Genomic DNA, 15,405 nt, shown 5'->3' on the forward strand with positions numbered 1-15,405 from the left:
GAGCCTCAGCAAGAAGAAAAACAGGGAGGGAGGCAGGCAAGGAGGGAGGGGCGGACGGGCAGGCAGGCAGGCAGGCAGTGGCGGCGCTGGCGGCCGTTGAGGTGGGCGGCGAGGCGGACGGCGGGCCCCCTGCCCGGCCTGGCGCCGCCGAGCGGGAAACCCGCCCGCCCGTTCCCTCCTCCCCTTCACAAAAAAGATCGCGCCTTTTTTACCTCCCCCCCCCCGACACACACACCGCCCCCCCCGCCGCCTGCCCCTCCGTCTCCTCTCGGCCGCCGCGCAACGAACAAAGAATAATGGCGGCGGCGGCGGCCGGGCCGAGTCGCCCGCCCGCCCGCGAGAGCGAGAAGCAGCTTTCCCAGGGAGCAAAGGTGGTGTGGGAGGGGGGGCTGTTTTTTTGGGGGGGAGTGAGGACAGCACCGACCCCCACGCTCCGATTCCTTTGCCCGCCATTTGGCGCCCCACCACTCGCGCCTCCCGGTCCGCCTCGGGTCAACAGGAGGCGCTGCCTTCCCCGGGATGGGGCAGTGGGGGGGGGGGGGGACGGTTCCCTGTCACTTTATGTCTCCCCCCCCTTCCCTTAGACAGTGGGCGAAATGGAGGGGACCTGCGGCTGCTTTTTTCTCTGCCTGCTGCGATGGTTGCCAACGGAGCCCCCTCCCGGCCGCCTCCTTTCCGCGCTTTTTTGCTCTGCCTCTGGGAAAGTCAGAGGCTGTTTAGAGGCCTGGTTGAGGGAGCCCCCCCCCCCTTCTCGCCTCCGGCTAAGGATCAGCTTGGCCGCCCTACCCAGAAACGCGCCTGGAAACCGCAGCCCGTGCCTCCCTCTGGGGCGCCGCCCCTCTCTAGGCGGGGAATTCCCTGGCGCTGTCAGCGGCCCCGCCAAGCCCTGCTGCCAGACACTCCAGCTCCACAGAGAGCCCAGGGTCATGTAGCAGGTGGTAAAAGTGTTTTAAAGTCGAACATCTGCTTAGTCCTTCCACGCACATGTGCACCCTTTATTGGAAAAGGAAAAGGGGAAAAAGCATGCCTTGGAAGTTGTGCTTTGAAAGTATGTTCCATTGGAAAGGGCTTTCTTTAAAAGGTTCCTTATTAATAAAGGATTTTGGACCAAACTGTATTCTTGAACACTTTTTGTTTTCTTCTCAGTTCACTGTTCAGAGGGTATGAAAAACGGGCTGAACCAAGCAAAGTCATACTCCGATTTCCCTTATTATAGCAGTGTGTATTCACCAGTATGGTATATGACTGCAATGTTTATGAGAATTGTGAGAAAATAGGCCTTTCTGGCTTTATTAATGGTTATATACAATAAAATATACAGTTGTTAATGATGTTTACATAGAACTTGAGTATATATGACAGATTGCAGAGTAACCTAGATAAGTAGTGGCCCCGAGGAGCTTGCAGTCTAAATTTAGATGGTGTGGGAGGCAGTAAATCAGGAAAAGTTCAGATAAAACTGAGAATAAAGGAGTGTTTTGGCTTCATTTCAGTTGTGTACTAAGGGATTGAATAGTGAAAGACATGGGCTTCAAGCTTTAGTTTAAAGTTTAGAGGGATGTTTATTTACAGAAAACAACAGTAAGCTAAACTACACAATTTTAAGTGGTTAAAGATTGCAATAATAAGAACATGTCTGTTGAAAATCCACATAATCTTCTGAATATATCAATAAAATGGGCAGCGGGTTCTGGGAGGAGTTGGGGCTCATTCCCTACCAATCAGGTAGGCTGCCCCATCCCTGATTGGCCCAAAGAACAGTCAGTCAGGAGTGACGTCCCACCCCTGATCACATCGCCCTCCAACTTCTTTCATATGAAAGAAGTGTCAACCTGGTAAGTGGGAATTGGGAGGGAGGGTAGAGGACCTGGTACTACAGCCCAGTGGGGGAGGCAGGGGCCTGAAGCGGAATCCCTGCCAGCACTTCCTCTGGCTGGCCTACCCAGGGCAGGGAGGGGGCGGACTAGCACCTGCTGTGTTTTTAGGTACAACAGGCTTTTTTGCTAGTTAGAAAATAAAACAAGATTCAACTTCATGCGGGGGAGTTGCACTGTACTAGCAGTGCTTTGTAGGCTATATTCTTGTATATCTCTAACAGTATTTGATAAAATAAAGTTGCTCTAGAGATCCCTTACTATGGGTGCAGATTTCAGTACAAACATAAAAAACATCTTACTCTAGGATTCTTAAGTGTGGCAGCAGCATATATTGTCTTAACTTTTAGCCAAATACAAACCTATTTGTTCTCCCAACATTTGCTTCTGTAAAGGGAGTGGGATACATTTTAAGAGGATAGTTTCATTAGTGGCTGAGTATTTGGAAGTGGGATACCTATGAATGGTGTTGCTGAAGGGCCACAGCAGGGCCAAGTTTTGGCCTTTTTGTGTCTTGGCTGTGGGCCTTCCATGATACGTGTTTGGCAACTAGGGAAAAATGCTACTGAGCTAGATAGACCGCTGGCTTGATCTAGCGGAGTTTCTTTATATATACATTGCTTTTTGTTGTATTCTTTATTGTGTCCATTACATTCTGGTTTTCCAAGATGTGCTTGAGTGAATTGGGGTAGTCCTCAGAATGTATTCAAAATTCAGCCATTTTATATATAGCTAGAGAGGATTTTTTAAAACCTAACTGTATTTAACAAGACCTATATTGTTTTCCCCATTGCCAGTTTATCCTAATTAATAATCACAGCACATGTACTTTCCCTCCAAAATCACCTTCCTCAAAAAGTCATGGACCCCCCCCCCCACACACACACACACACACTTTTTAGAATAAACAAAATAAATGGTCAGGAAAAAACCAGTAACACTTCTAGATATACATGTCACATACAGATGACAGACAACAAGCACAGTTGTCTGTCATCTGTATGTGAAGCGTTACTGAACACTTCTTGAGAGCCAAATTGGTGGCGAGCTGGGTTTGATTCCCTCCTCCACATGCAGCCACCTGGGTGACCTTGGGCTTGCCACAGCACTGATAAAGTTCTGACTGAGCCTCACCCATCTCACAGGGTGTCTGTTGAGAGAGGAAAGGGAAGGTGAATATAAGCTGCTTTGAGACTCCTTCGGGTAGAGAAAAGCGGCATACAAGAACAAACTCTTTTTGATTTGGGAAACCTTTTCCAGCTCCCAACTTGCTGTGACATCTGAATGCAAGAGTCTAGGCAAGCTGGAATGTGTTTACTCCACGCAAAATAAGATTCTAGCTTGCCCAGTTTGGAATTCCAGTTACTAGAGAAGAAGCAAACTCCAGTTTACTTGAGTGCCTGCATTTGGATATCATGGTAAAAGTTTGCTTGAATACTTTCCAAAGCAGGGCATTGCCAGTCATATTATTTAAGAGGAAGGAGGAATTCTGGGGAATTGAATGTGTCAGCACAGGAGAGCAAGCTGTGTCCTTGCCTGCCACTGAAAACAGGTTTGTTGTGATGTCTTAATAGAGATTTAGTACAATAAAAGGAAGCTGCCCCCCTCACCTCAGTAGATGTGACCCCTTCAAGGTTGGATAGAGAGCAGTTAGTCTTTCTGCAGTTTTTGACTGGGTGATTTCTTCTGTAAAGTAGATTGGTTCATGCTGTATCGGATATTCTTATCTTGCATCTTTCAAATAAGTTTGGATTGGTTTGATTAAACTGGCAGAGGAAGGGAACAGCTATTACTTCAAGCACCCTAAATCAAGGACAGTCAATAGTTTTCTAATAGCCACAAAGTAGTTGCTGGAATTCCTCATGTATTAGATTGTATGGAGGGCTTCTCAAGTGTTTGATATGTGGTTATCTTACAAGATGTCAAAAATCCTATTGTCAGTGTAAGAATAGCTAAGAAGGCTGCAGAGAACTGAATCTTTCACATGAACTATTTCTATGAATCTCATCACAAGATGACTGGGAAATAATAGCTGTGGAAATTTTCTATCATTCTGCCAGAATGAAATGCTTGCTCAAAGTGCTGATTTTCTAAATGTACTGGATTTCTTCTCCTGTACTGTTAATCTGCATAAATTTTCTTTATAGTTACTTCAGGATCAATTGTGTGTCTCGTGAGAATATTGGTATTACAGGCTTGAGCAAAATAATAAATGTTTTGTTAGATTATATATATATATATATATATATATATATATATATATATATATATATATATATATATATATATATATATATATATATACACACACACACACATACATACACACACACACACACACACACACACACACTAGTAAATGGAATGCAGCGGGCGTTAGCAGGGGTTTGGAGGGTGAGGGGGTGGCTGTCGACGGGCACGGGACGAGGGGGTGGACTCCAGGGGAGTTGTGGGGCTCCGCGTGAGGTGGGTCGTCCTGCCCCCCCCCCCGCAGCGGCGGAGGCGGCGCAGCCTACCTGGAGCTGGTGGCGACGGCGGCACAGCCTATCCGGAGCTGGCAGCGGGGTGGCCATTCTCTTCCTCGCTAGGCAAGGGAGCCCCTGGCAGACGCGAGCGGCAGCGGCCTAACGCGGCGAGAGGTGCTTTACGCCTCTCGCAGCGTCAAGCCGCCGGGCAGGGAGCCCCTGGGGCTCCCTTGCGTCAGGCCGGCGGCAAAGGAGCAACTGCGAGCCGCGCTACGCGCCTGCTGATTGGTCCCTCCGATTGTCTGTCCGGAGGAAGGGTCCAATCCAGACCCTTCCTCATCCCGGACACATCCCGCCCCAGAACCCCTTACCCTTTTATTTAGTCCGTGGCGCCACGGGCAGTGCGTAACTTGACGATAGCCTTAAAGAAATACTAGGAAGCCTGATTGCACCTGGAATCTTGTGTGCAGTTCTGGAGGCTTCACTTTAAAAAGGATGTGGACAAAATTGAGAGGGTGCAAAGGAGAGCAATGAGGATGATCAAGCCCTTGAGGAAAGGCTGAGGGACTTGGGAATGTTCAGCCTGGAGAAGAGATTGAGAGGGCACATGTTGCTCTTATGAAGTATTTGAAAGGTTGTCCCTTGGAAGTGGTTTCTTTGACAGCAGGGGATAGGACATGCAGTAATGGGTTTGAACTACATGTAGAACAGTACCAGCTAGATATTGGGGTGGGGAGAGGGCGAAATTCAGAGTAGTTCAGCAATGGAATAGGCTGCCTAAGAAGATGGTGAGTTCCCCCTCACTGGCAGTCATCAAACAGTGGCTGGACAGATACTTATCGTGGATGCTTTAGGTCAGTGTTTCTCAACCTTCCTAATGCCCGTGACCCTTTAACATAGTTCCTCATGTTGTGGTGACCCCAACCGTAAAATTATGCTAATGTTCTTTCACAGAAATTAAACTGAAACTGACCAATGGCATATCCATTGTTCATGATTGCATTGTTTTTTTCCCCAGGGTTTCTCAGTTCAGTTCTGCCTCTTGTCCCACCATGCCGATCTTGCTCTTTTCAACTGCTCTAGACAGGCAAACACTCTATCTTTTTTTAAAAAATAATTTTATTATTTATTATTATATGAAGCGTTTACAGAAAAGTAAAAGAGAAAAAAAGCGACCAGCTGATATGGCTTGCCATCCTCTTTTAACATACATATTCAGTTCCCATCACATATTAATCCTAATCTAGAAATTTTTACCATCTTTCTTAGCGAAATGATTGTTAATACATATGAGAGTATGATCTGTTATAAGAATATATTCTATTATTATCTTAAGTGATATAAGGTCGGTCCCCTTCATATATTGGCCCTGACCTAAGAGTTACTGCTGCTGTCTTGTTAATACATATAAAGTATAGTTTGCCATCCTCTTTGAGCATACATATTGGCATACATATTCAGTTCCCATCACATATTGATCCTGATCTAGAAGTTATTACCATCTATCTTAGCAGAGTAATTGTTGATACATATGAGAGTATAATCTATTATAAGAATATCTATTATTGTCTTAGATAATATAAAGTCAGTTCCCTTCATATATTGGTCCTGACCTAAAAGTTACTGCTGCTGTCTTTCCCATAGGAAACCAGGAGAATGCTCCACTGTTCATCACATTCTTCAGGTGGTCGCAACAAATGAAATTGTATTTTTTTTCCATAGAGTATTTCTGGTGGCCCTTCTGTCAGGGCCAAAGAAGTCTCTTGCTTGATTCTTGCTTGCAGTTGCCTTTAAGTAGGCTCTGTATACTTTGTCAATCCGGATCTCTTCCTCTGGTCACACAGAGATATCTCCTGATAGCTTCCTGCGTGCTGTCACCTTTGAATAGACTCTGTTTATTTTGTTGATCCAAATCACTTCCTGCTCTAAGTAGACTTCCAGGTTTTCGGTGCTTTCCTTCCTTAAATCTGTTTTCCCAAGTTCTTCCAAGGTGCTTTTTTACGTCCCTAGCTCTCTCCCCCTCCTGTTGATTAACTTCCAGACATTGAATTCTCATTTGAAGTATTGTTGGCTGAGTTGTGTTTTCATCAGCTGTTTTTTCCAAACCGTCGGTTCTGTCTAAAAGCTCTTTCTTAGTCTTTCGGATTTCCTTTTCCACCTTATTGACTGCTTTCAGTATCTTTGAGTTCCCTTCGCATAACAAATGGAAAAGCTGTGCCTTAGTTAATTTTTCCGTAGTTCTAGGCAGTCACAAACTTAAACAGAAAGTCTTGTGAGGTCTCGCGGGAGCACGAGCGATCCAAAATTATCAGTTTGTCGATCTCCGTATCAAGTCAGCATCCCCCACTGAACTCTCTCCAACAAAACTTTAAAGTCTCTCTTTTCTTTAAGCTCTCTCTTTGTTTGATTAGTGGGTATAATTAGCTGGGAGCCTCCCACTCGAAGAAAGAATTCACTTGTAAATTGGTTGGGGAGGGGGGGGAAGAGCTTGTGGGGAAAGAAAAGGAAAAGCCAGAAAACTCACAGTCTTTACTGTTGTAGACTTCGGCTCCTGTCAGTCTGGTAAAAGATGATCTGGGAAGAATGTAGGGTCAGCTGGTCGTTTCAGGCTTAGAAAGTTATTTACGACAAGGGCGCCATCATGACCTTGAGCACATGTTGCGGCGATCCGGAGAACTCAGTCTCCATGGATCTGTTGGACCCTCAGGATGCCGTTCCTGGTTCCTGGGGCGACCGGCGAGCAAGATTTGCGTATCTGTTCAGGTCTGCCAGGTGCGGTTGCTCCTGACCCTCAACATGGCTTAAGAGCCGGACAGAAGCCCAGCTAGTACGGCGCCATCTTCAGTCGTTCTCCGCAAACGCTCTATCTTGATCTACCCCGTAAGGCCGTTGTGTGGATGAATTGGAAGAGGAGTGATGTTGGCCACTTTGGAACCCACTTGGAGAGAAGGGCGGGGTACGAACCAAATAACAAAAAACAGTGATTTGGAAGAACAAAAATTGAATCCAGGGGCACCTTTAAGACCAACAAAGATTTATTCAAGGTGTGAGCTTTCGTGTGCAGGCACCCTCCCTCAGACAAAATTGATTTGGAGATATCAGTAAAGGGATGTGGGCCACTTTGGTTCCCCCTTGGAGAGAAGGGTGGGGGAGAAGCTTCTTGTCATGTCTGGGCCGGGGTGTGTGTCCAGCAGGGGCTGCTCTCTAGCTGCCTCCTCGGGCTGTCCAGCCTCGGCCACCCACTCCCTGCCCAGACCCAAAAGCAGTGCAGCAGAGTGAGCACACCAGTTGCCAGGGTGAGCATGCTTGGCGAGACAAGCAGGTGGAGGCGCAGCTATGCAGGGCAAGCTGCAGCAGTCCAGGGCGAGCTACGGGAGCGGAACTGTCGCCTGTGGGGCAGAGGTGGACGCTGGAGGAGGAGAACAGGTGCCTGGTGCGGAAGCTAGTAGTGCAGGTAGGAGTGGCAGCCCATGTCTGAGGAAGTGACCAAATGGTAGCTGAGCTGGGACCGCAGGGAGGCAGTGTTGGAGCAGGATACGCTGAGTGGCGAGCAAGCACGCCTTGAGAGGCTGGGCGCACAGCTGCAGATGCTGTGCCTCCTGGATCCTGAGGCTGCCAAGCTGCACCACTGTCAGGAGCCTGCCTCACCCTGAGGAATTGTGGGAGTTCAGATTGTGATCTCTTCAGGGAGCTCGTTCCACCAGGTGGGGTTGTTGAAGTACATGCCGGATGTGTATTTGTGAGAATCCTGGCCACAGCATTCTGAACCCATTGTAGTTTCCGAATCAAGGATAAGAATAGGCCTGCAAGTTGCAGTAGAGCAAGTTGCAGAAGTCCAGTCCATTGCATGGATCACTGTGGTTAGGTGTTCAGGGGCCATGTAGGGCGCTAGTAGCTTGGCTTGGTGTAGATGGCAGAAGGCCTGCTGCGCTACTCTCGTGACCTGTGCCTCTATGGAGAGCAGTGGTTCTCAACCTGGGGGTCAGGACCCCTTTGGGGATCAAATGACCCTTTCACAGGGGTCACGGCAGGGCAAGCAGTTTGGCCGGGGGTACCGATCTACAGAATCTAAGGATTCTGGGGGAGAGTCGGGGCAGTCATCCATCATGAGAAAGAGCTGGGTGTCATCTGCATATTGGTGGCATCCCATCCCAAACCTCCAGACCAGTTGAGCAAGAGGGTGCATGAAGATGTTAAATAAGATAGGAGAACAACCATTTGAGGGCTGTCCCCCATATCCTAGCATTGGCAAGGCAGTGAGCTAAAAGCTCGTGATCAACTGTGTCGAACGCTGCTGAGAGGTCTAGTAGTACAAGCAGTACTGACCCGCCTCGGTCTAGCTGTTATCCATTAGGGTGACTAGCACTGTCTCTAGCCCATGGCCAGATTCAAAGCCCGACTGGCCTGGGTCAAGGGCAGAAGTTTCCTCCAGGAATGCTGATACTTTGTTTGTGGCAGCCTTTTCAGCCAGCTTCCCCAGAAATACTAAGTGAGAGACGGGTTGGTAGTTGTCAGGCACACCAGTGCTTCTTTTAGTTCCTCCAGGAATTCTCCTATTGAGAGGTAGTGATTGATTATTTCCCAGACAGTGGGCCCAATTCTTACGTCATTTGTTTTTAGGAGGTACAATGGACGTGGATCTAAGGAGCCACATGGGTTGAGAGCGGATGAAGGAAGGAAGGAAGGAAGGAAGGAAGGAAGGAAGGAAGGAAGGAAGGAAGGAAGGGGCCTCATTGTAGCTAGAATCCTGTCTACCTCTACTGATAAGAATCATCTGAAGTAGCTCAGTGTTCTCTCCAGGGACAGCCAAGGGACCTCTAGTTCACTTTCTGTATCTAAGGTCAAAGTAAGGTCACAGCAGAGAGTTGAGATTTTATCTGCGAAAGTGACTCACAAATGCTTCACAGCTAATACCTGTTTGGCTATTATTTTGGTGCCTTTCATTGAAAGCGGTGAGAGATCAAACTATCCTGAATAATTGTGCCGGGCATGAGTCTGCGGATGCAGTGATAGTCAAGTAAAATTTGCATTTTACTGACTTCACTGCCATCTAATAAGCGTTCATCTGCATGCTATAGGATGTTTTTGAATCTTCGTCATGAGACTTCCTCAAAGCTCTCTCTAGCCATCTCAGTTCTCGCTTCTTCTTGCGGAACTCCTCGGTACACCAGGGGGCCCACTTCAGATGGAGGCAGAGAGGACATCCGGGAGCTATCTCATCAATGGCAGTCAGCATTCTATTGTGCCAGTTGCTTACCAGTCCATTTAGAGAAGTGCCAAGAGGCATTGGGTCCTGCAGAGCATTCAGGATTCCAATGAGATCCATAAGTCTCCACGGCTGAGCTGAAATCTGCTTGCCACCCATCTGAGGGGGAGGTGGCAGCCTTAGCCTGGTCTTCAGAGCATAGTTACCCGACCATGGCACGGCATTAATTATGACCGGATCCACATTCAACCCCATGCTGAAAATGAGGTCCAGGGTGTGGCCTGCCTGGTGAGTAGGTCCAGCAACAAATAGCAAGAGCCCTAGCTCTGTAAACTCCCCCAGAATTAATAGTCTAGAAGAGGCTGGTTGGGCAATTGGTACATCAGCCAGATAGCCATGCTCTTGGTTGTGCCATACCTTAGGTCAACACATTCAATTCCTGGGATTGACCATGTGGGGAGAGTCCTGGAGGAGAATTTCTCACACATTCGGATTGCCACTCACCCTCCCTGTCCTATAGTCCATGACTGATGGTGGATGGAGAACCCGGCTGGGGCTAGTTCTTTAAAGGCGACCAGGCCTATCCCCTGCTCTGCAAAATAGGCTTGTAGAGTGGAGGCTTTGTTGTTAATCAACCTGGTGTTGCACAGCATTAGTGTCAGAGGTGAGTTCTTGATGTTTTTAAACTCTGTTCCTCCATGGAATACTTTAATCTCATATTTTTCAAACTTTCATGATAAACTATCTGCTTTTTAAACCCAATCTGCTATGGAACGAGGACTGACATCTAATTTTTTATATTGTGCTTATTAATTAAAACCTTCACATACATTTTATATTAAAATATGGTAACATGGTAATTTACAGTCATCTCACATACTTCTGGTGTGTCCTAAGTTTGAAGTAGCTAACTGAAGAAATTGAAATTCAGCTGTGTTACTGAGAAACATTGGATTAAAATGACACTACATGTGAGGGACTCAGCAGCTATTATAAAAGTAGCTAGGTTTTTGCTGGCAATTTTAAATGAGACTATGTTTACGATGGAGTTTACATCTGGAACTGTTTGAAATTTTCGTTTTATATTTTGCAATTTTATGCCAATAAGGGTACTCTGAATCTGAATATTAAAGTCATCCAAAACAGTATAACACTCTTATTAACCTCCCCCAAGAAAATGCCTGCAACTTTAATTCAACTAAAAGCTCCAGCTACCTTGCCGTTTCCCCTCAAATCTTTTGAGAACTGTGCCTTCCACATCGCAGGGAGCCTGTTTCACAAAGCAGGGGAGCCACTTTGAAAAGAGATGGGATCAGATGCTTGAATCATGTCTTTCAACATCAAACGTTGGCCTGCTCTTAAGACATGGACAGGAGCAGATTTTGTGAGATGCCATAATTTATTTATTTATTTTATTTATAATTAGATTGTAACCCTGCCACTCCCAGACAAGCTGGCCCATGGCGGCTCACAACATAGTAAAAGCATAAACCCCCCATAAAATACAGTCTAAAACAAGCAAAACAGCAAAGATGGCAATTACACAATCCCTCATTAGGCCCAAATTCCTTGATTCATCTGTTCCTGGCTATGTCATAGAATCATAGAATCATAGAGTTGGAAGGGGCCATACAGGCCATCTAGTCCAACCCCCTGCTCAATGCAGGATCAGCCCAAAGCATCCAAGAAAAGTGTGTATCCAACCTTTACTTGAAGACTGCCAGTGATGGGGAGCTCACCACTTCCTCAGGCAGCCTATTCCACTGCTGAACTACTCTGTGAAAAATCTTTTCCTGATATCTAGCCTATATCATTGTACTTGTTGTTTAAACCCATTACTGCTCGTCCTTTCCTCTGCAGCCAACGGAAACAACATCCTGCCCTCCTCCAAGTAACAACCTTTCAAATACTTAAAGAGGGCTATCATGTCCTCTCTCAACCTCCTTTTCTCCAGGCTGAACATTCCCCTCAACCTATCTTCATAGGGCTTGGTCCCTTGGCCCCAGATCATCCTTGTCACTGTCCCCTGTACCCTTTCAATTTTATCTACGTCCATCTTCAAGTGAGGCCTCCAGAACTGCACACAGTACTCCAGGTGTGGTCTGACCAGTGCCGTATAAAATGGGACTATGACAACTTGTGATTTTGATGTGATGCCCCTGTTGATGCAGCCCAATTTTACTCTACTACCTTCCCTAGAAACACAAGATGCAAGACAGGGTGGTAGATGGCAGGGTCCCGCCCGTCCAGCAATGTTTTTTTCAGCAGAGGGTGAACCACAGCTTCCTTAAGCCCCTCGGGGAACTCTCCAGATGTCAAAGAGAGGTTGATAATCTCACCTCAAGGGGCCTCCTATCCATTGGTTGCCCTGTTTAAGCAAGCAGGACAGACAGGGGTCCAAGGGGTACGTGGTAGCCCTCACTGATCATAGAATCATAGAGTTGTAAGGGGCCATACAGGCCATCTAGTCCAACCCCCTGCTCAACGCAGGATCATCCCAAAGCATCCTAAAGCATCCAAGAAAAGTGTGTATCCAACCTTTGCTTGAAGACTGCCAGTGAGGGGAAGCTCACCACCTTCTTAGGCAGCCTATTCCACCACTTGAACTACTCTGACTGTGAAAATTTTTTTCCTGATATCTAGCCTATATCGTTGTACTTGTAGTTTAAACCCATTACTGCGTGTCCTTTGCAGCCAATGGGAACAGCATCCTGCCCTCCTCCAAATGACAACCTTTCAAATGCTTAAAGAGGGCTATCATGTCCCCTCTCAGCTTCCTTTTCTCCAGGCTGAACATTCCCAAGTCTGTCAACCTATCTTCATAGGGCTTGGCCCCAGATCATCCTCGTCGCTCTCCTTTGTACTCTTTCAATTTTATCTACGTCCTTCTTGAAGTGAGGCCTCCAGAACTGCACACAGTACTCCAGGTGTGGTCTGACCAGTGCCGTATACTATGGGACTATGACATCTTTCGATTTTGATGTGATGCCCCTGTTGATACAGCCCAAAATGGCATTTGCCTTTTTTACCGCTGCATCACAGTGCCTGCTCATGTTTAGTTTACAATCCACAAGTACCCCAAGGTCTCGTTCACACACAGTGTTACCTAGAAGCGAATCCCCCATCCAGTAGGCATGCTTTTCATTTTTCTGACCCAGATGCAGAACTTTACATTGATCTTTATTAAATTGCATCTTGTTCTCATTTGCCCATTTTTCCATTGTGTTCAGAACTCTGAACTCTGTCTCTATCTTCTGGAGTATTTGCCAGTCCTCCCAATTTGGTGTCGTCTGCAAACTTGATGAGTAGTCCTTCCACTCCCTCATCTATCTAGATCATTAATAAATATGTTAAAAACTACCGGACTGAGCCCTGAGGGACCCCGCTACTCACCTCCCTCCAGTCTGATGAAACACCATTGACAACAACTCTTTGAGTGTGGTTCTCTAACCAATTCCCTATCTACCTAACTATCTGAAAATCCAGATTGCAGTCCTTCAATTTATCCATCAGAACATCATGGGGAACTTTATCAAAAACTTTACTAAAATCCAAGTAAACGACATCAACCGAATTTCCATGATCCAGCAAACCTGTTACTTGGTCAAAAAAGGAAACCAGGTTGGTCTGGCAGGACCTGTTGGAGACAAATCCATGCTGACTTCCTTGGATCACCAAATTGTCCTCCAGATGTTTGTAGATCGTTCCCTTTAATATCTGCTCCATTATCTTCCCCACAACAGAGGTCAGACCCACTGGTCTGTAGTTTCCCGCGTCATCCTTCCTCCCTTTTTTGAAGATCGGAATAATGTTTGCTCTCTTCCAGTCCTCCGGGACATCTCTGGTCCTTAAAGAGGTCCCGAAGATTATGGACAAGGGTTGTGTGAGTTCTCCGAAAAGTTCTTTGAGCACTCTCGGGTGCATTTCATCCGGCCCAGGGAATTTGATCTCATCCAGTGCAGCTAAATGCCTCTCAACAACCTCTCTGTCCATGTCAACCTGCCACCCTGACGTTGGCTACTGCCATCTCTAGATGTGCCTAAATCCTTTGACCTGTGGGGAAAAAACAGATAGAGGAGCAATGGTAGGCCCTAATTTGCTCCTCACAGATCTCAGCTAGGGGGAAACATAATTATCCTATAGGATTAATGTTGTAAGACCTTTCGGGTCTCAGATATCATGTGGGCAACTTTAATGATGGGGCAGCCAGAAGGGGATAGCTAGAGAATTGTAATGGATGCACAGGAACATGAGGATAAAAGAACATTCAGACATGTAGAGTCTGGGCCTGAAGACTTTTAAAGGCCATAAGCAATACCAAGAATTAACTTTGAAGCAAACCAGAAGCCAATGTACTTCTTTTAAAGTATACAGAATGTATTTCCTGGGATTAGCCATTGACAATCAGACTGTGGCATTCTGAATCAATTGCAGTTGCACTGTTGTATTCAGAAACAGTCTCACAGAGCATGTTTAGGTGATGCAAGTGTAAAGTTACAGAACCATGGATTAGCACAACTGGGTTGTCTTAGTCTAAGAAGTGGGGAGAGTTGGTGAACCAAATGCAGTTCATACTATTGGGTACCATGTCAGTTGTTTATTATTATTGTTATATTTATTACCCACTACTCTCAAGTAGGCTCGTGGCGGGATACAGATGTCCTGTTAAAACCCCCATTAAAAGCCTATTAAAATGGACAAAAATACAAATACAGTAGACCAACAACCCAACAACATGGCAGAAAACCCCCTCTACCCCCAACCCTTACCTCTAGAGCAGTGGTTCTCAACCTTCCTAATGCCGCGACCTTTAATACAGTTTCTCATGTTGTGGTGACCCCCAACCATAAAATTATGCGTGTTCTTTCACAGAAATCAAACTGAAATTGACCAATGGTGTGAAGATCCATTGTTCATGATTTTATATGAATTTTTTTCCGTGGGCACTGCTGGAGCAGCTGGTGGCTGAGCACGGGTGCCTGCAGGAGGAGCGGCAACAATGGTGCCGCCCCTCCAGCCAAGCTGCTTGCCCTGCTGCTCGCCCTGTGAAAGGGTTGTTCAACCCCCCCCCAAAGGGATCCCGACGCCCAGGTTGAGAACCACTGCTGTAGAGGGAGGAGGCAGGAAAGACAAAGTAATCAAGTTGCAGCTTTACCAGGGGAGCCCCATCGATCTTCCCCCACTGATTGTCATGCATTAAGATTGGGTCCATCTTCCTGTTTCAGGCTTCACACTATTGGGGGACCCTTTACGGATTGACCTGTTGAGGAATCTGTTGGTCTTCAGCAGGTGCCTTGATCTCATTACTGGGGTGCTGGAGTGGTAGCTATGTGCTGTGCAAATTGAAAGTGTACTTTACGCCCAACGTTTCTGAACTCTACTAAATTTAATTTATATTTTAGGGGCCCTCCATCTGTTCACAGAAGGATAGATGCCCTGTAAGGTAGGTGGGGCTGAGATAGCTCTGAGAGAACTGTGACTGATCCAAGGTCACCAAGCTGGCTGCATGTGGTGGAGTGAGGAATCAAACCCCCTTCTCCAGATTAGAGGCCACCACTCTTAACCACTACACCAAGCTGGCTCTCAAGGAAGGCTGATTCCTGACTTGGGATCTTAGCTGTTGTGATATACTGGCAGTAACCTGGAAAAGCCAGGTTCACATTGCCGTTTGATGCTCAATGAGCCTGTCACTCTCAATCTAACATTGCAAGATTTATGAGAATGGGTGGGATGGAGAAAAGATGGGGGGAGGGTACAAATAACCTCCCTGCCATTTTTCATTCCCCTTCCTGGAGCTTTGGGGCACTCCCAGTACTCCCTTGGCTATAGAATGCAGAAAATAAAAAATGGAAGGGGAACT

General features: G+C 46.6%; 1 protein-coding gene and 1 long non-coding RNA gene across 8 annotated transcripts in view; one reads left to right on the forward strand and one right to left on the reverse strand.

Moving 5' to 3' along the window:
- Positions 1–15,405, reverse strand: part of LOC143829020 (uncharacterized) — a 113,789-nt gene that overhangs the window by 66,113 nt on the left and 32,271 nt on the right. The gene's annotated exons all lie outside the window — the stretch shown is intronic.
- The window catches only part of CREB1 (cAMP responsive element binding protein 1), a 76,195-nt gene that overhangs the window by 359 nt on the left and 60,431 nt on the right, over positions 1–15,405 (forward strand). The window lies entirely within an intron of this gene.

This window comes from Paroedura picta, chromosome 2, assembly GCF_049243985.1.
Source record: "Paroedura picta isolate Pp20150507F chromosome 2, Ppicta_v3.0, whole genome shotgun sequence".
In the NCBI taxonomy this organism is placed as follows: domain Eukaryota; kingdom Metazoa; phylum Chordata; class Lepidosauria; order Squamata; family Gekkonidae; genus Paroedura; species Paroedura picta.